Consider the following 23,618-nt stretch of genomic DNA (forward strand, 5'->3'; position numbering starts at 1 on the left):
ACTACATTCTTACTGGTTCTGTGGTCAGGTGACAACCCAAAAAAAAACTTTACTTAGCGGGTGCTATGCACAAACTGAGTCAGTCAATTTCAAGAGGCATAGATTTTATCTTTTTAAGTAGACTTCCTCTTTCCTTTATGAGGATACCTACATCATTCTACATTTACCCCTTTTAAAGATTAATAATGTTAATAAAGCTGCACACACTTTAAATCTCTCTGCAATCTATTTCAACGTGAACTTAAAATACTGTACAAAGAACCACACTGAAAAACACAGAAATATTAGCCTTTTCTCTTTTGAGGAAGAAAAGGTCCTTGTTGTAGAAACAGGCCCCATATTGCCATTAAAAAAATGCCAACACAATAACGTAATTAAAATTGTGATACAACTACTGTCTAAAACCATTGTGCTATTTATATTCCCAGAATGTCACGTGAACTTTGATTGTTTTGATCTTCTTATGTAACCAAGACCATAGCTTGTACATTCCCTGGTAAAAGGTGACGAGGATGACTCACACCCAAGGATTAAAGAGTACCTGCCACAAGTATATGATAACAGCATACTGCACCTACAAGACCTTTAACACAGCCTCTCCCTGTCATGTCACAAAGTGCAACAGTGAGAATCGCCTGCTTCAGCTCTGCTCCGACATGCATTCTTGCCGTAGTACATAATGCTTCAATTTGCTAACTGGCTTCAATTAGCTCCAGGAAATGAGCACAAATTGGTTAATCAGATTTGGTCACAACTAGTCAAATAATTTCTGACCAGGGCATGCAAACGAAAATACTAAAACATGTGTCGGGTGTCAGATGTTATTTAACAGAAAAAATACAGTGTCAGCATGGTAAGTGTCATTTATGCCAAAACTGGGCTTTTTGGAACATTTTTTTTTTTGCTTTTTGGGAGAATTTAAGGTACAAGGCTAAGGCAATACCAAGGTATCTTCTCGATGACTTTACATCCTGCTTTTTTCAGCAGTAAGTGATTAGAGGAGACATCCATGCACATTATTAGAGAAATGAATTTACCAATGATCACTGTTAAATTAACTCTCCATCAGTTACAATCTCAAGATGCTCTGAACGTCAAATTCAGTACAGCGCCCAACTGAAAAGGGCGGGAACCTTCACTAAATCAGATTACACTGAACACCCTGTACTCACAGTTTTCAAACGGCACCACCACAAAAACTTCCCCTTACTTGGAGAGCGCATGGACAAAGGTGAAACAAATTTAAACAGAAATGAGGATGGTCAACAAGGGGAATTAAAGTACACATTAAAAAGGTTTAACAAGGTACTGCAAACAGAAGTGTCTTCACATATTGACATCTCAGCTCCGACTGGCTGCTTGCAATGCCGTTTGGAAAATCAGTCCTTTTCATACGAGACATCAGTTTTGGCGGTCTCCACCCATCGTTGCGCAAGTTTATTTTCACTTTTCTACTCACAGCAACCTAGATCCTACGTATTGCAGTGCTTTGCTCATAAATGCAAAAGCAGTCTCTAAAGCATGCTGTCTGAGAACCATCAACCTGTACGCAGCCTTCAACGCTTTAAAAGTGAAGTTGTATTGAGGTTAGTGCACACAGTGCAATGAGTACAGACGTGGAATCAAACTTTCACAGGACTCGTGTAACAAACGTGCTTCGTCTCCCAATGATCATGCTTTCAGACTGCTATAACGTTAAAATGTAATGAACTGCGAAAAGTTTCATACACTTCCAGTGGCAAAGTGATGTTTCTACTAAAAGAACAAGAAAATGAAGTTAGAAAAACAAAGGTCTAAACCTTACAAAGTTGTATAAATATGTTTACTATATCAGTTGACCATCAATAAAGATCCACTGTGCAATTCATTGTAACCCCATCAATACAGAAAGTCTACAAATGCTTTTATTAACACTTCAATCCACATCAATTGACAGCAAATTGGTAATCTGTACAAGATCTACTAAACACTTACTTTATAGACAAATTACAAAGCATTACTATTTTTGCCTCTGTTGTTTTTGCTCAGATAGCACCCAATGGGTCCATTTTTTCATATTGCAATTCCAAGTAGTAATATTCGTGACTGTCAGTTCTTTTACCCACTCATACAGAAGGTTTCGCCACACGGGAGCAATAAAGCATACATTTTTAAAATACACACATTGTAAATAATGCACTGCCCACTGCTGTGCGCTCCTCAGGCCCCCGATCCTGTGCTACTTTCCCTGCTCCCTGCAGAAAGCACACACATATTCCTGTATTATTCAAACAGTCCTTGAGGCAACGAGCCTGCATGTTAATTACTCGAGGTCGCAGAGGCAGGTTTTGCCAAAGTACAAATCTGGGAACAAACAGGAAAAACAGCTCAAATCAGCATTCCCAACAGTTGAAACACCTGTGTTTATTTTCAAAATGATGAAGATAAGGTATTAAACCTGCAGAGACGGAAAAAAGACCTATGACTTTGGGTCACAGATAGAGAGTCTTTAGTATAGTAAAAACATACAGGTATACACTACTATTTAAATACCTGACATAAAAAAGTGCCTAAAAGCCTTGAATTCTCTTACGCAACTCCAATAGTAACAGAACTCTTCCTTCTTCTAAGAATTCAGTAGAATATTGAACACCTATAATACTAAGAATACTGTTGCAATAGTTCCTTAAAGGCAATCAACAAGTTCTTATACAATACCCAAAACAACATTTTAGAATGACTTGACATTTTGAATCATTCTGTTATTCTATGTAGTCCTTTAATACTTAAAATCTTGATACTGCAATAGCCTTAATAATGGTACCAAAGTCGGCATGAGAGTAACTGTAATTCACAGGCTTTAGTTGCTGAGGCAAAGCCAAGGACATTTTTTAAAACAAAAAAATTATTGTCCTTTCCCATGTGACTCTCAGCGAGAACTCACTAGTCGGGAAGGTTTGCCATAGCTCAATGGGTTCAGACACGCATGAACGCTAACTAGGTCCGTCAAGTTCACAGAACTGCCATGGTTCTTGAGGAGATAATTATGAATGAGTTGAACAAACGTCTAAAGTTTGCTAAGCAAAAAGCAAAAGACAGAAACACAGTGCTGGGGGACATTTCAGATGCAGTAATGCATTTAAAAAGCAGCACTGCTTAAACCACATTAAGCAAAAAAACGTTTACCAAGGTATCTGGAAAAAAATAAGATTTGAAATACAATTGTCTTTTCTTTAGCCAGTTACAGTTCTGAATTGAAATTGGACAACTGGGGGAAGTGGTAACTGAACACCTCTGTGTGAAGAAAGAAAAAAAACTGCATAAGCTCTGTAAAACTATTGTACAACTGCACCTTTTTATGGGGAGAGAGTACAGAATGCGTGAGAACACTAGACAACACATTTTAATGAGCCTGATGGGGACTACTGTTATTCATCTTGTGTTTTGGCGTATGGGGCGTTGTGAGTGAAGCTGACAAAACTCTAAAAGACTTGTTACTACAGTGAACATGAGGGAAGACTGCTACAGAGTCAGTCTTTCAACCTGTATTACTGTATCCACTCTAGCATTGCCCACAAATCCATTCTCCAACTGCTTGACACTCAATGATGGAAGATATAACAGCAATTGTATTTTATTAAGAAGGAACTATCTCATCGGCACTAAAAATGTTTTGTCTATTTAAATTCTGATGTACGGAATACAGTATAAAGTTTTTTCAAAAGTTCTTCTGTTTCCTCTCATACTAGACCTTTTTCGTTCTAGCTGTGTACTAGCAGCTGTTTAGCATTCGCTTCACAGGTAGAATGGGACAGCAACACCGGGTCAAGTTTTAAAAGACAAAAGGAGAAAATCCCTACTCCAGCCGATCACTGTCAAACAAAGTTGTGTGTCCCCTTTTGGATTGTTTCTCGGTTTGATATAAAAGAGAATGAAAGGAGATAATTTTGTCGCAGAGCGCATACAGCTCTTAAGAACTGTCTTCTTTTCATCGAGCCACTTATCAGGTGCCCTGTAACCTGATCTCATGTGGAACTAAGCAAGGCCCGGGCCTGGAAAGCAGTGAACCACTAGTCCTGGGAAAACGAGATTGGTGCTATAAGTGGTATTGGTGGACCAGTAGGTGGCACGCTTGATCCCTGGATGGGAACATTCTTAGCAATTGCTCAACATGTTGACAGGAACCCTGATGCAGAAGGTGCTATATTTCAAATAAAACATTACACCGAGCTTGTGACTACCTGCTCATGAAATATCCTGTGGCACAGTTTGTAAAACTAGGGGTGTTTGCCCCCCCCCATTCAAGCCATGAATTAACCACATCACCAAGATCTGATTTGCTCTGTAGTGGGAATGCTGGAATATAATGGCTGCTGTGCTTACATGTGAAACACTTTGCAATCCTTTAGGATGAAAGAAACTACACAAATGTAACCATCACCATTAAAACCCATTAATAACATGATGTGTCATGGGTGGATATAGTTTAAAAAACACTTTTCCAAATATACTTTAATAAATGCACTATTATGTGCACTATCTCAGTATAGTTACTAAGGAGAGAGTCGCTTAACACATGGAAAATAATTTTATATTGAATTAGATGGACGGTCATGAGTAAGTCATGTGCACAGTGGCAAAGCCTTTGCTGAAATGGACTGATGCCACTCTAAATTTACTGAAAATACAAAGAGCATGTTTTGGAAACAAAAGTCTGTGTTGAAGAGTAAACAAACCCCACAAAAATGTGCCCCTGGTTACCCTCATACAGAGGAAGTTGTAAGGGTTGCATGGAGTCACAGTGCAGTTCATCAAAAGTTTAAAATTACTTTTTAATTTGTCATGAAAATTTTTCCAGAGAACAAAAGCAAAGTGCAGCTTTCTATAATTCTCTGCATTTAAGCATTTTTCGGGGGATGGGAGGGGGGGATATAATCCGAGCGCAGCCCTAGTCACTGTCTAGTGATACCATGGATATTTTTTAGAAGTGATCACTGCTTAAGCATTAGAACCTATACAAAGATTTCTACACATGACAGAATTGCTCCTTTTGACAATGGTTATATTGGTCATTCCAGTCATTCCGACAGATGCCTGCCTCGCTCCAAAGAGTGAATATAGATTGAAATCCTTCATACAGCAGATCAGATCCAATTCAACAATGTTTAACTAGACCTAAATATGAAAGGACTAATTTAGTCCCAATCTCCCGTCTGAATCAGAAACATAGTCCATACTGTTGTTCTTGGGAGTCCAAGGCCACAAGCAATTCTTGCAAGATTGAAGCTGTCTGGAAAGTTTTAGGACAAAGCAAACTGATGATGTCAGAGTCATTCAGTTTAAAAGGATGTGAAACAGCCACTTCTGTATGGTCTAAGCCACTGACTGGTGCAGACACTCATCTGAGAATAGAAAAATAAAGTCCTCGCACTAAGCCTCTAACAATCTCAAATCTCTCTAGCAAGTCTCTCACATCAAACATACAGATTCAAATCAAATGCAAAAGAGGATTGTGCAACCATTCAATAATCTAAAAAATGTGTTCATTAAAACCACACAGGAAATCCTTAACACCACTAGTAACCTATGCAATCCTTTGGAGAGTTCACTTTATAAAACCCAAACTTGAGATTCAGATGTGAAAAACAAATAGTACAGTTGGATCAAATTGCTTTGGACAAAATTTAATGTGTCAGAGATCTTGGCAAAATGTATTGGGACTCCTAATGGCATGAATAAAGTAGTACTGCTGTATAAAGGATCCAGTTGTTCATTTCCAGCTGCATGAAGACTGAATTTTTAAATTCGGCTTATAATATAAATGATTCACTTAAAAGACATAATGGAGGAGATGGGCCTGAGGTTCAATGTAATGCTTATGGAAGTTGGAGAGACAGGCACAAATAGTGATGGAAGAAATTAGAAACATTGAACAACTTTGCATGTACAGTTAACCCAGAAAACACATAGTGAGATGATACAAGACTGAGATTTGAAAGGGTGAATTCAGCATTTGGAAAAATTAGTTTCTGGAAACTGAAAGTGATCTCTTGGGAAAACAAAGCTATGTGTTCCTGAGCAATCATTAGAAACATGTAGAAATGTAGGGTAGTGAAATATGGCAACTTGCTGAGAGGGATGAGTGAAAGCAATGTGTTTCAACATTGGGAATATCACACTTGGGCATTATAATCTAATGAATGAAGTTAGATGAATGGCAGATGTAAGCACTCTGTCACAATTCATATGCGAAAGACGGCACCAGTGCCACAGGCAGGTACTATGGACAACCATCATCTTTTAAAAACTGCCCTTAACCGGGGGCCAGAATGACATGGAAGGGAACGGTTCTGCAGGACCTCAAAAAGCCTGTGCCTGTTCACTGGTTTCTGAGCCCTAGAGGTAACACATCACCCCATCTCGGCCCACAGATCTTCATCAGGGCTCAAGGCTGGCAAGCAAGGCAGACATAGCACAAACAGCTTGAGGGCCTGCTGGAAAAAATATACCGCAGGTTACATCACTTCGACACCTCCGTGTCCCAAAAACTTCCTTACTGACATGCTGATTTAGTGCTTGTGCAACAGACCCCTTAATCACAAAATGACACCAAAAGCATCAAATCAATATCCAAAAGCTGTATACTTTTTCATCCAGAAATTATCGTACCTTTTCACAATCATTAAACTCATCACTTTCCACATTCAAACTCTGCTCACCTTGTGGCTCTTTACTTTTTGCAGTGTGCAAGCACAGTCACACGCCCTCATTCAATAGATGCACCATAGAGCAGAGTTCACTTAAGACTGCCAAGTACTGCCTTCTATATACATTAACGCTGATTGCAATATATGCAAATTTAACACTGTGAACCGATTTCACACATAATACATAACACAGAACTGTATTTTAAAATGCAACTAGACTTAAAGGGATCGACATATATATATATATGCGCTTACGCATAGAGAGACAGCCAAACAGACACATCTGCAACATCTGTTTTCAACATTAAACACCCTTCTCTTTGAACTGCAGTCTACATCATGCCTTAGAGAATCTGGTTGAACCCACAATTCCTATTCAACATTTACAACACTTCATATTTAAAACAGCAAGAAGAAAAGTCTTGCCAACACCATATAGCAATTAACATATCTCAAGATGCAACATAAAGATGATACTGTTATTGATGAAAATTCTCAGAGTTCAGGTACTTTTAAATAGTTTTTAAGTGCAAGTTCAGAGCTCTCAACTTAATTCAACATGCTTTTAACCTATTTTGCAAGATGTGCTTGAAGTACAAGACCAGTGAGTACTGAGTCTGTGGTACTGGAAGTATCATTAAACTAGGAAGCACAGATTGTTTTCACACTGAGAGGGACAGTCCCCAAGAATATCAGTGCAATTCCGGAAAAGGCCACAATCCCGAAGGTAATAGTACAACAAGAGGGGGAAATATTTCACGTCAGTTGTGCTAAGCATGACTACAGACTTATAATGTTAACTACTGTATGTGAGAAAATCACAGCAGAAGAATCCGGCACAAAGACAGCCACATATTCCAAGTATGTGAACAAAGTGTAGAAGTTAATTCATCCAAAGTCGTGAAAAATGGCACATCCCTGTTTATCTAGCTGGCAGCACCTGTAGTCTATATAGAACAAGGTTGGCAAAAGAAGAATTCTTCCTGATGTTAGCGGCTGAATTGTTGCTATAACCTAATACTGAATGGAGAAACCACGATATTGTGATGCACACATCCAGCCAGGTCTCAGTGCAGAACAGGTGCTTCAGGTGGGAACTTTAACACCAGCACATACTTTGGCAGCCCACTTCAGAGCCTAAAAAAACTAACCAAGCTCACTGTGCACTCCCCAGTACATGAATAGGTTAGCTTCTTCAAAGACTAGAATAACTTGTGTATCTTTGTAGCACTGGGCAGGATTCAGGAAGTATTACAAAGAACATAGTTTTGGGCAGGAGTTGCTTACTGGTACAGTATACAGTCTTTACAGTATCATGTGCATAGAAGAGGAAAGCACAAGTTTACAGATTCTCCCCTGAAGGCAACTAAGATTAAAAGACTGATTCCATGAGCTGTGAACCTGCTGCTCAAGGTGCCACAGTGTTTAGAACTGATTCAGTTCTAGATACCGACACAGTGAGAAATGTTCTCATAATTCAACAAGATATTTCCTTTTTTTCCTTCTTGAAACTTCCCCCTTCAAACAACAGAACTGACAGCTATGAACTTAAAAATGGAGTTAATACAATCACATTTGCAAAAACAGGTCCTGAACTGAAAAATATGTCTATACAAACAAAAGTACTGGCAAAAGCTTAAAACAATAAAACTAAATTGAATTCTACAACAAAGTGCTTAAAGCTAAACCAATTTAAACTCTTCAGCATAAAAATTGTCAGTTTTCTGAGGATGGACCTTATATAGACATCCATGATAGAAGTGATTTAATCTGTCTTGACATCTTGCTTAAAGCTCTAGTTTCATATAAGACACAGCAAAACTCACAACTCACAAGCAGAGCAGGTCAGTGGGTGTCTGTGGGAGCTTTCAACTAAGGCTGCAAATCAAATTACACCAATTTGTGTTAATAAACAGTCACGTGGTTATTCCATCAATTTCAGCAGGAAGAAGTTTTCATGTGTCCTGCTGGTTACCACAATGAAAAACAAACCCCCATTTAACAATGCTCTTCAGATAAAAAGCCTGTAAAACAGCAGTTCAAAACTTGAATATTTATTGACAGAATCCCAGACTGAGAGCATATGTTTCAGCTACAAACATCACAAATTCAGTCTTTTCCCTGCTGAAGCACAGGGTGGAAATATTTATATCTCCTTAAGTAAAACCTTAGCAGCAAGACATTGTCTGAATCTAAGTTAGCTGTTTAACTAAAGGGAGATATTTAATTACTGGGAATACACAGGTTCTGTAGATACATGTTTTTTCTTTGAAAGGAAACAATGAAAAACATGGTCAAAAGCTGCCAAAAACTCAGCCTGACAATTTACTTGGATCTTGACTAACCATAAGTCCACGTCTCACCCCTCCCTTCTCCCAAGTAACGCCTCATAAAGACACTGTAATGAAAGGAAGACCATGAAACAGAATAAATCCCAGAAATTGGCAGGACTAAGTGGATCTATAAACTTTAAGTTTTAAGATAAGATTTTCTTAGATGAGTTCAAATGGCCACAAATTAGATCTGTGCTGAATACCGTACGTCTTTAATGGCAATCTATAAAAACATATCAAGCAACAAAGAAATTGTTTAAAAAACAGGTATTAAAAAGTGCCAACAGCATGATCAATGAGGAGTCCACATCATGTCAGAAATAAGCCCTAAACCATAGTTTCATTTTGTGAAAACAAGGTTAGCTTGTAAACTCTGTCTTTCTGTATTTTCAAAGACCTTGGCCACTAGACTGATAATGAGAACGACAAGAGGACACAACAGCTCTGTTGTTTCCAACAGAATGAAAGATAATCAAAACACTTAAAAAATACAAGTGTCATGAATAGCCCGCCATAGGACTTCTATAACGGTCAACAGAAAACCAGATGAATCACTGGAAAATGTTCCAATTCGACAGTGGTGCTGTTATTGTTAAAAGACATTTAATGGTGCATAACTGAATAAAAATCACATTCACAGAGTCACTATTTTGAGGCTGGCTAAATACACAAGATCACAAACTTTCAGATAGCTGTGTTTGTCTCTGTATGCAAATGTAATCCAAATGCAGCTAGCTGCCCACTGTTAAAAGCACAGCCCTGTGCTTCTCTTCAGAACAGCTGGCATCCCCCTTGCCTCCTGCCTATTTTAAATTTTTAATACCCTGAATAACGTGTTCAAGGTGAGCGGCACAAGCATGGATGGAGCCAGGATCTACATGATAACAGCAGACATGTCACCTTGTCCTTTCTACCAAAAAGAGACAGAGCCATTTCCCAGCATTGTCTAGCGCTGCAGTGGGTCTAAGAGAACTTTCACATCAGGAAATGTATTAGCTGGGGGGGAGATCTAGACTCTGTAACTGGAAGTGAGAGAACTGAAAAAGCCCTGCTTGTTGTAACCTTGAGCAATGTACTCAACTCTGCTCCTATAAAATCCCCAGCTGTATAAATGGTTAAAAGCATCACCCAGCCATTTTCTAAGCACTTATCCACTTCAGGGTCATGAGGGATCCTATCCCAGCAACCAACGCAGACAAGGCAGGGTTCACCTTGGACTAGACCGCCAGTTCATCGCAGCGCACACTGATTGAAGTACAAACTCACATCAGGGCCAATTTTCCCAGAAGCCCATGAAGCTATCAGAATGTCTTTGGTCTGTGGGAAGCAGCAGAAACACCCAGAGGAAACCTATGCAAACTCCACACAGATAGCACCCCAGGAATTGAACCCAGGCTCAAGCTCTGCGAAGCAGCAATGCTAACCACTGCAAAGGCATCATCTAAATAATTTGAAATATTATCTTCTCTTTTGTGCTTAATGACACTGTTCCACATTAAGACTTTATTTAACCACAAACCAGTTTTTGAATGCAACACAATGTAATGCAATGTAATTCACCATACCTAATGCCGATTTTAACGTACCCCCTTCAAAGCAGCAGCCTAATATAAGATAACTTCAATCCTTTTCTTTTACCAGGGTATCACTGCCCAAGATAATCTACTTTAATCATGAAAACAGTTCCACACTCACCAATTTAATCAGAGGAAGAAAACAGCAAGATATTTCAGCCAACATAGAGGGAGAGCTCCATTATTTGTAAACTATGAGGTGTAATAGACAACATACTCCACTAATGTTGTTGTATGTATCCTTTTGCAGCACGTTAATTTAACGTTAAAAACAGTCTTCTGTTATAAATGTTGCAATGATCCTTACTGAATAACATTAACTGGAATTTCACGGTTTCTTCACACATACAGGGTTGAACTTTTAGTGCACTGAATTTTATCATCAGTTCTTTATCAACGGTTAACACATTATGAACTACTTGATCTTTTCAACAACAAAAAATTATATGAAATATTATTACAAGTGGGGTGTTATGGAGAAGTGGAGAAAATCAGGAAATCGACCAAGCGGATAAATCAAGTAAAATAATCAGAAAGCTTTCTGCCAAGAAAATTACCATGCGGTATGATTAGAGGAACGTGCATTCTTTGTTCTCAGGCAAAGCTTTGGTGAAAAGAGCAATAATTCAGGCACACTAGGTTAAACAAATATTTATTAACAATGATAATACTCAAACTAAACAACACACAATATAAACAGACAACACACAAGTTACCCTATGTACAAGTTTACAAACAAGGCGTTCCAGAGGCCTAATATCCTAATCACCCAGAAAACCCCAATGTTACCAAGTATTCACACTCAAAGGGCCTACAAAGGCCAGAATAAGACTAAACTAAATAAACTCAATAGAATAGAATCTGAGGTTAAATCTCTGTAAACATGAATTGGAACCTTCCTCCATATTCCAAAAATGTACACACTAACCCAGATCGGCTGTTTTTAACTGAGGGCTTCTTCACTCAGGAATTCGGCGTTCCCTAAAAAAGCACAGAACAGCAAGCTCTCTAAGCAAGGTTTGCTTCAATCTGGTCGTGCTTGATACTGCCTGTTCTCCTGTCTTCTCCATCTTCTTATATAGTGTTTTTCTGGACTGTTGATTGACACTTAAACATTTACCCAGCACTTAATTAAGGTAAACCAGTAGATTCTTTTGATCGGTGTGTCTCCCACCCAGGACAGCTAAGCAAACACCAAAGGGTCTGAAGCTCTATGAAATGTGAACACCAGCTAGGCATTACCCATTGTATCGACACTCTTAGAGACACTTCCAGTCACCTACCATTGTCTGGAACTATCATCCTAATAACAAGTCACAGTCCATTTATAGAAATCATTATGAAGGACGTGTCAACTTATTTAGACAAAAACTGAATGCATGCAAAACAAGTCTAGGAAGTGGTATACAGAGATGAAAAAAAACTAACAAGACAAACGCATCCCCTAGGAGATCAGGTTTAAAGGGGTGCTTTACTTCACTAGACTGTGAAACATTTAGGTTTCCTTTTTTAAAAAGCTCAACACAGAAGAGAATCCACTAGGAGACCCTTTTCAGCCTGAAATGTGACTGGAAAAAAGAAATGGTAGGCAAACAGATTTCACACTAGGAATGGAAGCAAATAACTTAAATATCCTCTGTCCTTTCTTCAGGTCAGAGGACACGGGCAGTATTTGAATGCCACAAAAAAAAAACTTTTAGTAAAACATCTAAAAGCCTATCTTATCTGACAAATAAAAAACACTGGTTCAGCATTTCTTTACATTACAGCAGCCTCAAGAAACAGCACAATACAAGTTCAGAAGTACTTGGACATGAAACAAAGCCAGCGTATGTTTTATTTTTACTCAAAAGAACACAATAAGCTGATATCTAACATCTCCAATCATCTTTTATAAAGCACTGAATATCAAGCGGCAAAACATTTAACTGCCGTGAGTCTTCCGATATCTTTTGCCAATGAGCTGACTAAAAACCAAGTCTTTACATTAAGTTCAATTTCCTGAAAACGGCCTTTTAGCTGAAAAAATTGTGTGAAATTAAGCATTTAGGTAACAATTATTACCAAAATATGTTGTTAACACATTTATCAGACAGAACGTTTAGCTCATATGTTTAAGGTTGTTTATCTAAAACTATAAATCATCTGGAAGAACTCCAGAGACAAGATTTCAAATCATTCTAGCGCTCTACAAAACAAAATCCCCAAACCCATGACAGTAGAATATCCTTCTTTTACAGCCAACACAAATCACCCTGAGTGTATAATTTATATCCAAAGGTGTATAGCTATGCAACGGAAAATACAATGAAACCAAACCATCAGCAGCTTCAGAAGTTTTTTCATCATGAGGCACCTATTGATTTTTACTGTTTAATTCACAGCCAGCAAATGCAGAGCAATTTATCAAATGTCTTTGCACTGCAAGATTTAAATTCTGCTTTTAACTTGGTTGTTTATTTGATGTTTAGCTGTCACTTTTGTCATGTTCAAGCAGTAACTTATATAAACTTAATTGCACTGTACAATACTTGATGCAAAATACATTTAAAGATTTGGTACCATAGAAAAAAATATTTTTTGGCTCAGCGGTACATTTTTTCTTACATTACAGCAAAGCCTTTAAAGGTGACATTTTCCATTTATGTATACTGATGCAGAAAAGAAAGCAGGTTTAATTTATTTAACCCTTGTATTTTTTTCACACACAGGAATGAAACAAATTATAACAGAAAAAATGTACAAAAATTTAGATTGAAGAATCATGGTAGATTTTCAGTATAAAACTTGACAAAGTTAGAATCCAACTTCGAGGATCCCTGACACAATCCCAACAGTGTTGATGTCAAGATCTGCCCAGTTCTGTAGACTGACTGCTCTGAGATAATCCACCTATTTCTCTCTACAGCTGCAGTCAGCTGGTGAAGGCTGGCCAGTCATCGTTATTACCTTTCTGATGGCACTTGAGAACTGGTTTCACAATTGTTCTACTGGATTTATAGGAACAAGGTTTTTTTCCAGGCTGATAAGAGAAGAAAAAAAACACAATACTTTGACTACAGAGCCTTTTCCACATGTGAGAAATCATGAAAAATTGGAGAGCATGGTTGGTGTCCTTGATATATGAAGGAAGCCCTTCAACCAGTGCCCTCATAAGGCTGTCGAGAAAGGCCGAGATGCGAGTTCACACCTGAAGAAGGCTCCACAACTGAAATGCTGTGTTACTATTTTTCTCTTTTCAGCATGGAATAAACCTTTACTTGTTCCTCTGCAGCCCAAGCATGCTGACACAGCTACTTACTCGAACTACTGGATTTATGTCAAGAGAAAAGGCTGACCATGGCAAGACCCTGAAGGGATTTTCCTGAAGCTGTGTCACCGTAACCCTAGCACTGAATGGTCTCGCATCATCCTGCTGGAAAATAGTCACTTAATAGTCTTCTGGCTTGTAGAAAAAGAAAAACTGTTGGCTCAAGGACTTCAATGTGTCACTTCAAGGTCTCAATGTAGTCGCTTAATGTATCACTGGGCGACAAGCAATACTATCAATTAATAACACCAATTAAGTTTGTGTGTTTATTAAACATCACAATACTCAGCATAACACTCACCTGAATTTCTCTACATGTCATCTGTCAGGTCTTTGTAGAAAAAAAAAGCCTTCATCAGTGAATAAAACACCCAACCACTCTCTAATCTGTGAGCTTTATAGGTTAAGATGAAGTCACCAATTTCTGAAGGCTCAAAAAATGAATTTGGAATCAAGTACAGGAACATCTGTAAATGTTCCCAGTTTTAGATCTGAATTATTTAGAATGACCTCTAAAACATACTGGATTGGGGCTGTCCAGGACTAGGACTGGAGACACCATCTCTGGACTAATCTACTGTAAATGTATTCTTAAGGCAACTCTATCACAATAGCAACAAGGCAATCTTTATTACATACAGGGGTATGACCATACCTTTTGCTATTCTTTTTAATAACATAATTCCTTCTTGTCATATTTCTACAGATTCTTCATCAAACCATTTTAGCAATTTTGACATCTCTAACACCAAACACTGGGCAACAGGTGTTATCTTTTAATCACATGACTTGGTATTTTGGTATCGCAAGGAACGATACCTCTATGATATGCTGAGCACTATTTCAATAAATAACACTGTGTACGAGTCCAACAAACTATTGATGCAAATCCTGCATTTTCATTATGTATCAACCAGACCAATATTTATATGGTATGTAAAAAATATGGTATGTATATGGTATGTAAAACCAGACCAATATTTTATTTTGTAATATAAGAACTTAAATTCATACCCTTCTTACTTGAAGCTTTGCAAGTTGCAGGCATGTTCCTAATCTATGCCCACTCACGTGAATCAAGTGACCTTTCCCTTTAAAACAGTAACCCAGGCCCTGAAGCTTGCAGATGAGTCGAGGCACTGGGATTTTACATTCTGACCCCTCATTTCATCCCACAGTTACGATTAAAAGTGCTCTCCCAGCAGTCCTCCCACAATTCCTAAGTTGGAAACGCCATTTAGCTCTGCTGCACAAGTCTATGTGGGCTTTGCCATCACAATGGGATGACTGTAGGCCTCATTGTAAAGCTAACGCGTGGGGAGAAGGTTATAACCCGCTTGCATTTTCTGCTGCCAACTTCGGCAGAAGAATGTTATTAATTTCCCCGGCTTAAAAAGAAGATGTGTGCATCAGATAACGCTTTGAAGAGAAAACAAAACAGAAGTTCACGCACAAAAGCAAAACATAAACCAAACAAACAAATCTAGCCCCTTGTTCAAAGCTTTGCCAAAAACAAAAGTGCTCCTGCTTAACTTTGGGAAAACCAACTGCCAAGCTGAACAAAAGATGGAGGGATAAAAACATTCCATCGTCAGCGGAGCGCAGCCAAAAGAAAAGAAACTATGCAAGATGGAAAAGAAGTATCCATCAACTCTTTCAAGGGAACATTTGGTAGCATTCTAGCACATGAGCAGTTACTCTTTAAAAAATAACTTTTAGAATATGACATCTCACTATTATTCTGTCCTCCCCAGCCGAGTCAAGCAAACTCGCTTCAGATACCGAGCATAAATCGAACCATCTGCTGGGGTTAAATAAAAGCCTTACAGTACACTTGGAAAAGAAGCAATATGTCTTCAGTGAAATTAATCAAATCAGTCTTTTTGACTGACAGCAACATGTCTCATGTTCTTATATTAAAAGTAATGTTAAAATTACGTTAATCTGTTTATATTGTAAGTTGCTGCAAGTGTTCTTTGCCCAGAATTAAATGGAAGCCATCTATCTGACAGATAAATTAATATCTAGCAATAGGGTAACAGCTCCCTACCCACAACAGCTGCTGTTCTGGGGAATGAAGAGCTCTCAGCCTGTAAACGTACTAAAAGCTTCATTCGCTTTAGTACACATCTAGGCCAGACTTTAGAGTTACCGTGACCATCATTTGAAATTCTAATTATAAAACAGGTCAAATCAAATAGGTAGGATCAGTGAAGTAATACAGCTGTTTATAATACCTTGAGAGTTACATGTTGAAATTTCCTGAGGTGGCATTAAAAAGAAAACCATCAGTTTAACATTTGAAATGAAAGGTAAGAGTTTTTTTCCCCTTTCCCTTTTTTGGAAATTCATTCAATTTTGACGGTTTTTTAGTCCCAGAATAATGCTACAGGACAGAACCAGGAGCCAAGGCACAGCAGAACTGCAATAGTTATGCGTTCTTTATGGCATCATAGAGCAATATTCGATTCTGATCAAGCTTTATTGTCTCATTGGGGAAATTCGTTTTACAGTACACTCCCAACATAACAACGCAATGACAGACACAATTTTACCAATCAAGAAGTCAGCGCAACAGTTACAGCAAGATAAGGAGACAATAGTAACAGTACATTTTTTGAAAGAGATACTGCAGTGGGGATGAAAAAATTCCTGAGTCTATTAGTATTACACATTAATATTAGTATTACAGAGGCATCTCCCAGATGGGAGAAGTGTGATCTCGTGGACGGTGTGAGAGAGACAATCCATGACACATTTTGCTTTCTTTGCTACCCTCTGTTTGTAGAGGATATGTCAGGCGATTTGATTTGCCCCAATTAATTTGCTACTTTGACTAATTTTCCCAGCCTATTATAATCAATGGTACTGATGTTACCAAACCAGCAAGTGAGAGAGATAAGATACAATTAAGATACTTTCAACAAAAGACTTGTAGAAAAGTGTTAGGATGGTTCTACCTTGAAATAGCTTATTTTCTTTAGAAAAAAGGAGTCTCTGTTGTCCTTTTTTATAAATGGTGTCACAGCATTTGTCCCAACTCACATTTTTGTCTATGACTTGTACTAAGTACTTGTACTTGAAAGTTTCTACAGTCAGACCTTTAATTACAGTAGGTAGGATTGGTGCTGCAGTTATTCCTAAAATCAATTACCAACTCCTACTACGTCAACTTGTATATAAAACATTTAACTGCAATCAAGAGTTTTTTAGTATCTAGATTCTACGATGGAAGTGTGACCATCTTAATACACAGAGCACAAGATTTGGTGTAATTCAGTTTGGACTTTAATGTAGCCTCATTAACCAAGCTGAACAAGATCTCAATTATGGAATTGATTTATGCAAAGTAATGCAAGATTTCAAGTGGGACAGACTTTCCTAATTCCATAATTAGCCTACAAAGACCCTCACTTTAAGTTTAGACAGAGAAAAACAGCACGGCATTCTGAAATCAATACGATAAAGAGTGTTTTCACTGAGTATGTTACACTGTATGTAACAGGTCATGGCAATTCCAATTCCACCACCAATGGATTTCCACAAAGTCCAAGACTCTGGTAAACACCCCTGAGGTTTCACACAAACTGCACAGCAGCCTCTTCTCGCATTAATGAAAAAGGCTCAGAGAATCAAGAATGTTCTGCTCATTTCAGCCACCAAACAGGAGGCTGTTAGAATGTTTCATTCTATACAATTTGGACCTTTGCAGTTGACACCATACACTTTTACACACTAGAGACAGAAATACTTTTACAGAGGCCCATTTGGATTTGAAAAGAGTTCATTACAAAATAATTTAAAATATTTTCAAACATCCTTTTGGGGTGCCAATATGTATCCCCAAGTCTTGGGCTGGCTGTGAATTCCTGAGATTTCAGCTTTACCTAGTTCAATACGAGATTTGGAACCATGATGAAAAGTCGTATGGGAATCGTGTAATTAGTCACCCCCTGCGATTCCTAGTCGTATAATTTGACACCCTCTAGGACAGAAAAGGCAGCAAGATTCAGCAACTGCAGTCGTTAAATTTGACATGCTCTCCAACTAGAAGTCGTGACGAGTCATGTAGTGTGATGCCGGCATTAATCTGAGAGGAGAACAATACCTATACTATGGATGCCCCACTCCTCAGACTTTAGCTTCATCCCCAGCGTTGGCTGGGCGAGCTGGAATGATATGTGGCATCCAGGGCTCAGGGACCAATTAGCAGGCTTTTCAGGATGTATGAGAGAAATGGGACAGAATCCTACAACACAGCACCTGCTACCTAGTCCAGAGCACACATCTCAAATGTACAGCTTGTATTGCTTCTAACAGTGGCCATAGACACTACGAGCCTGTAAACTGTTCGTGGCAAGCTTAATTTCGTGGTAAATGTGAATTTGTTACCATTGCAGTGCCCTCTAAAAGCACTAGAATAGCAAAGACAAAATGTGTTCTTCTTTACAGTCTAGCAATTTATATTTGTGATTTAAGATTAATGTGAAAACGTATGTTTTATTTTTTATCTAATTCCATGGCACAGAGTTAAGCTTAATATAATTCAATCAAAATGAATTATAGAAACCTGCTGCCAATGACCACACTACCTGAACTTAAAATTAAAACCTAAGTACTTGCCTCCCGTCTCATGCACTGCAAAAAAATAGAATCACCTGGGAAACTGTGACAAACAGTAAAACCAAAACCCTTGTGTTTCTTAAATGTATTTATATTGTTGTTTGCTATGCAAATATGTATGTATATTGTTGTTGTGATTTTTTTCCCCATCCATGTGTACACCAACACTGCTGCTGTAAAACAAATTGTCTCCTCGGGGATAATAAAGACTCTCTCTATGAAAGGATGAAGTATACACTACACATGCTCCATATAACCAACAGCCTACCTGTAAATGTGTTTATCTCAAGGGTCTCTTCACAATGACCGAAAAATCCAAGATACTTCACTAATGGTACACTTCTGAACATTTCTGGTTAATAGAAAAACTGTTTTTACCTTTGAAAGCTTTTAAAAAATACCTTTCTGATGGCATAGGTTAATATTACAGTGGACATATCCCTGGATATAGAAGCCTTACATAAGCACAACTATTGGTGGACCAAACTGCTGAGTTACATAAAAGTAGTACCAATCAGCAATTCTTGACAGAAATACAGTATTTTTCAATAAAAAAACTTTTGCCCATCTAGTCTTACGCAAGCCATCAACTAAAATTGTTTCTGGTACTTAACCAAGTAATAGTGCAACTGGGCTTATTTTATTTTCTTATTGCCTTCATTCTGAAGCTGTATCACCTGAAGGAAATGACCTTTAACCCTGCACCTAGCAACCCTGGGCAAATCCACACCTAACCCTTTAGACCTGGCTGAGACCAGTTATGATGTGTTTGCTGCCCTGAACCACAAGCACTTGAATCTAGTGCCTATTCCCACTTACTCTCACTGACAACACATGCCAGCAGAAAAACATTTTAGTGCATCAATGGGCCTGTCTCCTTTTTTTTAAATGACGTGTGGCGTTAGCATCAGTTATCTGAACCCTTACTGTCAAAGCGTTTGGACAGAACTATGTATTCAGCAGTCTCTGTTTTATTGATAATTACTGAGCAGTCACTAATGTGGTGTCCTCATTCCCAGATCTGCCAGCCACTACGTCAACTGCACAGCTCTTCACTGGAAGCCTTCGGTTGTAGTTCCACCAGACAAAATGGCCAAAATAAAAAGGGGTTATACTCTACTCAGCTTGCTTTATGCTGCAATTGATTCAGACTCTCACTATGGCATACAATAGGCCTATACTATCTCCAGAACAACGTCACCGTTATAAGACAGTGGTGAAGGGAGGTTTCTTACACATTAATCAAATAATTCAATTTCCTGTTCATTCTCAATAAAACGAAAAAAACTGCCCTGTCTACGACAGTCTGTGCTTTTTACAGCTTGACAAGATCCAGCAAATGCTTTTAAGCTTCCCCATAACCTGCAGGGGAATGATGCTCTCACTGGCATTTTCCTTGTGGGTAGCTCACTCTTCAGTGCCGAGCTTTTGGTTTTCCAGGTCATTTCTCTTTCCTTTTTCTGACCAAAGACTGTGTGTGCCAGAAAAACTGATTGAATTAAAACAAAATTACTCAATCAAATGTCGAAATCCAAACATCAATGCCTAAAGATACATTAAAAACCTTCCAAATTTTTGGGGCGTTACTGCTATTATAATTCAGCTCTTTACCAGAACTGTCCAATATTTCTGTGAAAACAACCCCTTCATTTTTTTTATCCATTTACAAAGGACCATCGCATTCATATATTGCCAAGGTCTTTGCACATGAGGGCTTCAACAAAAAACAAGGCATAAAATGCATATCGCTAGTCATGGGGGGCAAATGCTATACATTTTCCAGACAGGTTAGTAACAGAAAATCATAAGTTCAAATCGATCAGTTACTGAGACTTTCCAGTAAATACTTTTCTGCACCGATCCATTTGTTTAGCAAGGAGCCGAGAGATTTATGTCAAACAGTGATTCTTTATGTCTTGCTCTTTGTTGCATGGTTGGATACTGCCAGGAAGATGGAAAGTGCCTTCTTGTTACTATAGTTCCAGTAACCAAACACACAGCCCTTATACTGTGCCAAGTGCCAGAGCAGTATTTTGCCCCAGAGCTAACAGTAGTGTTAAAGACAGTTTGTGGCCCATTTTGGTAAAAGGGGAGAAAGCTCATCCTGTAAATTACATGATGAAATTCTACAATTACTTCTATATCAGACATGCTTCTAATTGGACAGACAAAGGTCATGGGTATGATTGATCTAAAAGAGGTAAAAACGCTGTACAGTGAATCCCCTACCAAGCATGAATTTACCAAAAAGGATTTTGAGTGTCTATGAATGACCCACTCTTCTACTGCGACCCATTGAACAAAAATATACAGAAATTGATGTGCATTTATAGACATCCTCTCGTTGCCTCTCACAAGTGTTTGTATAGTGTACAGTATTAATGATATCCAACTATACAACCAAGAGATAGTGATTAAAACAACTATGGCATTTCTCAAAAATGATATATACAAGAGTTGAATAAGCAACTAAAGCATAAGAAATAGTGAAGAATCTTGTTGCTAAGTATGCAAGATCAGGGATGTCTTCAGAGGATAAAATAAAAGTTCTTGATGAGTTGTGAAAAGGTCAAAGGAATAGTGCTGTTGATGGATTTGATGTTGAATCCAAGATTCAGACAATAAAGAATAATGAGGATTCTACAGGAGAGAGTATTGCCAATGATACATAGCCTTCTCTTAAAAGTTTCATGCATGCAAATGACCAGAATATCGAAAAAATGTCTCTGACCTATATAATATGTAATAAAGCTTAGAGAAGTTACAAGTTTCTTGCCAGCAAAGGGTGGTTTAGTGACTTTAAAACTGTTACAGTCTACATAACTTGAAGTTAGCAGAGCAGGCAGTATCAGCAGGTGAGGTGGAAGCATCCCATTTTTCAATTTTAGCAGAAGTGAAGAAGCTGATTGATAAAGTTTTTTACTTGATCAGGTCTTCAACTCTGATGAACCGAAAGTGCTTTTTTCAGCATCACACTGCAGGATAGCGATATTTAGTGGCACTGACAGTGTTGTTTTGTTGTGCTGATCTACTGCATTTCACTTTAATCTGATGTTTTTGTGTTAATATAGTGGGGGGTGAAAAGAATGTTTAAAGGGCTTTCAAAGATTAATTCATGACTTCAGGTCCCCTAACCCTATTTTCCGCCCATAAAGTATTAAGTTTACCAAGTGCGGATGTACTTGATGTAAAGGTTTTCAGGAATACACCTCTCATAGCTGGCAATGGATTACTGTATTTGCTTCAGATAGATATCTTAGTACGATAGCCTACATCTTAACAAAGCGGCCCCTAACTACTATATATATGTAATAGTTCGGGCATATGCCTGATTTAGGAAGCTTGTTAAATTATTTAGCCTTAGTATAATTGACAAAATGTACAGAATATTTTCAAACAACAATCAGACTAAAGAGCATGACAGGGAATAAGACAAGGAAAGATAAGATCTTCCTTATACCATTGTTTGACATGACTCGTCATGACTTCTAGTGGGAGAGCATGTCAAATTTAACGACTGCAGTTGCTGAATCTCGCTGCCTTTTCTGTCCTAGAGGGTGTCACATTATATGACTAGGATTGCAGGGGGTGAGTGACTACACGATTCCCGCACGACTTTTCATCACGGTTCCAAATCTCGTATTGTGCCGGGAAAGTACCGCGAGATCGCCTCATTTTGGCAGCCAACCAACATGGAGCACACCGGAATACGAGGAGGAGAACCGCACGAAAGTAAACAAACAACAAACACAAAACGACAATCATGAAATAACAGACAGACATCTGTGCTGGCGCCAAAATTTGATGAGCCTCTCCTCCATTTGCACAGTCCAAAACACTCCCTTTCCTTCTTTCCTTGCAGCCGCATTGTACTTCCGGTTGAGCACTCAAGCTGTTGACTGTCGTAGACACAAGAACCCACCCTTACAACTTGCGAATCACTACGAGAAAATCAAACCTGATTTTATCAAAGCAAGTTGCAGAGAGGCATAGGGGCTATTAAGAGCGCTATGACTGAGCCGCTGGGGGTGTCACACTACACAACTGATGGTAACGGGCGCACGCACTGCGACTCTCTACAACTCGCTTTGATTTTCTTACGATTATGTAAATTAAGTAAATCCTAGGAAAAAGTCACGTAGAGTGATGCCGGCATAAGGAAAGGGCATTTAGTAATCAGGGGGAAAAAATCTGCCAAACCAAAGAGTGCGTTAACCCTAAAACGAAGCAGACACGGGTATATATTTCGTAGAAAATACAGTCAATTTAAAATTTATTTTAAACATGTTAGGCAATAAAGTTAATGGTTTACAAGCTTTTATTTTGTCATAATGCAGTTGTAAAAGGTGGAGTTGAAACTCACAAGCAGTAAACCAGCATACGGCATTCATGCTACAATAAAGCACTCTCTATTCTGGAAGACGGACATCACAGAGGGCCCTCCTCAGCAGGACTATTCATCCGCCGGATCGCGGACTTCACCTCTGGCACAATGAGATGCAATCTCATTAATCTAAATCCTCAAAGTCAGTCTGAATACTACAGAACAACAGAAGGATAAGAACCAGAAGTTTGCCTTCTAATACTTCCAGATTTTGTTCAAAGCAGGGATCTAGTTTTCCTTAAAAAATGTTTTAATGTTTTAAAACCTATACCCCCGACAGGTCTAGACTCATTGGTGAGAAACACTAAGAATGTTTACCAGGGATATCAACGAATTAGAAACCTAGTTTAAATCTTCCTAGAAAGGTGAAAATAGTTAGCTGCATGGTACAAGGGCAGCTAATTACAGGTTCTCTTCCAGCCAACACGTTTTCATGGGATGGAATCCTTCTTAGCAGACATGCACCATCTGCCACTAACACAGGATCCTCATCGCCGTGGCATTATCCCATCATGATTAGGCCGACTTGCACTTCTCCAGCCTGGTCTCATAGCTTTAGCCAATTTAGATCCATTAGGCCTTGGCTGGGCCTCAGGACTCCACAGTGCACGGTGTGGCAGGACATTGAGAAGCTGGCCAGGGCCAGTCTAGCCAGTCTTTCAGAAGCAAGGAGAGACACTGAAACCAGCACATCTTTTTCTTTACGGA

At 38.6% G+C, this 23,618-nt stretch overlaps 1 protein-coding gene across 8 annotated transcripts in view; it reads right to left on the reverse strand.

The window, feature by feature from the left end:
* The window catches only part of erbin (erbb2 interacting protein), a 132,352-nt gene that overhangs the window by 88,937 nt on the left and 19,797 nt on the right, over nucleotides 1-23,618 (reverse strand). The window lies entirely within an intron of this gene.

Source organism: Atractosteus spatula, chromosome 3 (genome assembly GCF_055471065.1).
Source record: "Atractosteus spatula isolate fAtrSpa1 chromosome 3, fAtrSpa1.hap1, whole genome shotgun sequence".
In the NCBI taxonomy this organism is placed as follows: Eukaryota; Metazoa; Chordata; class Actinopteri; order Semionotiformes; family Lepisosteidae; genus Atractosteus; species Atractosteus spatula.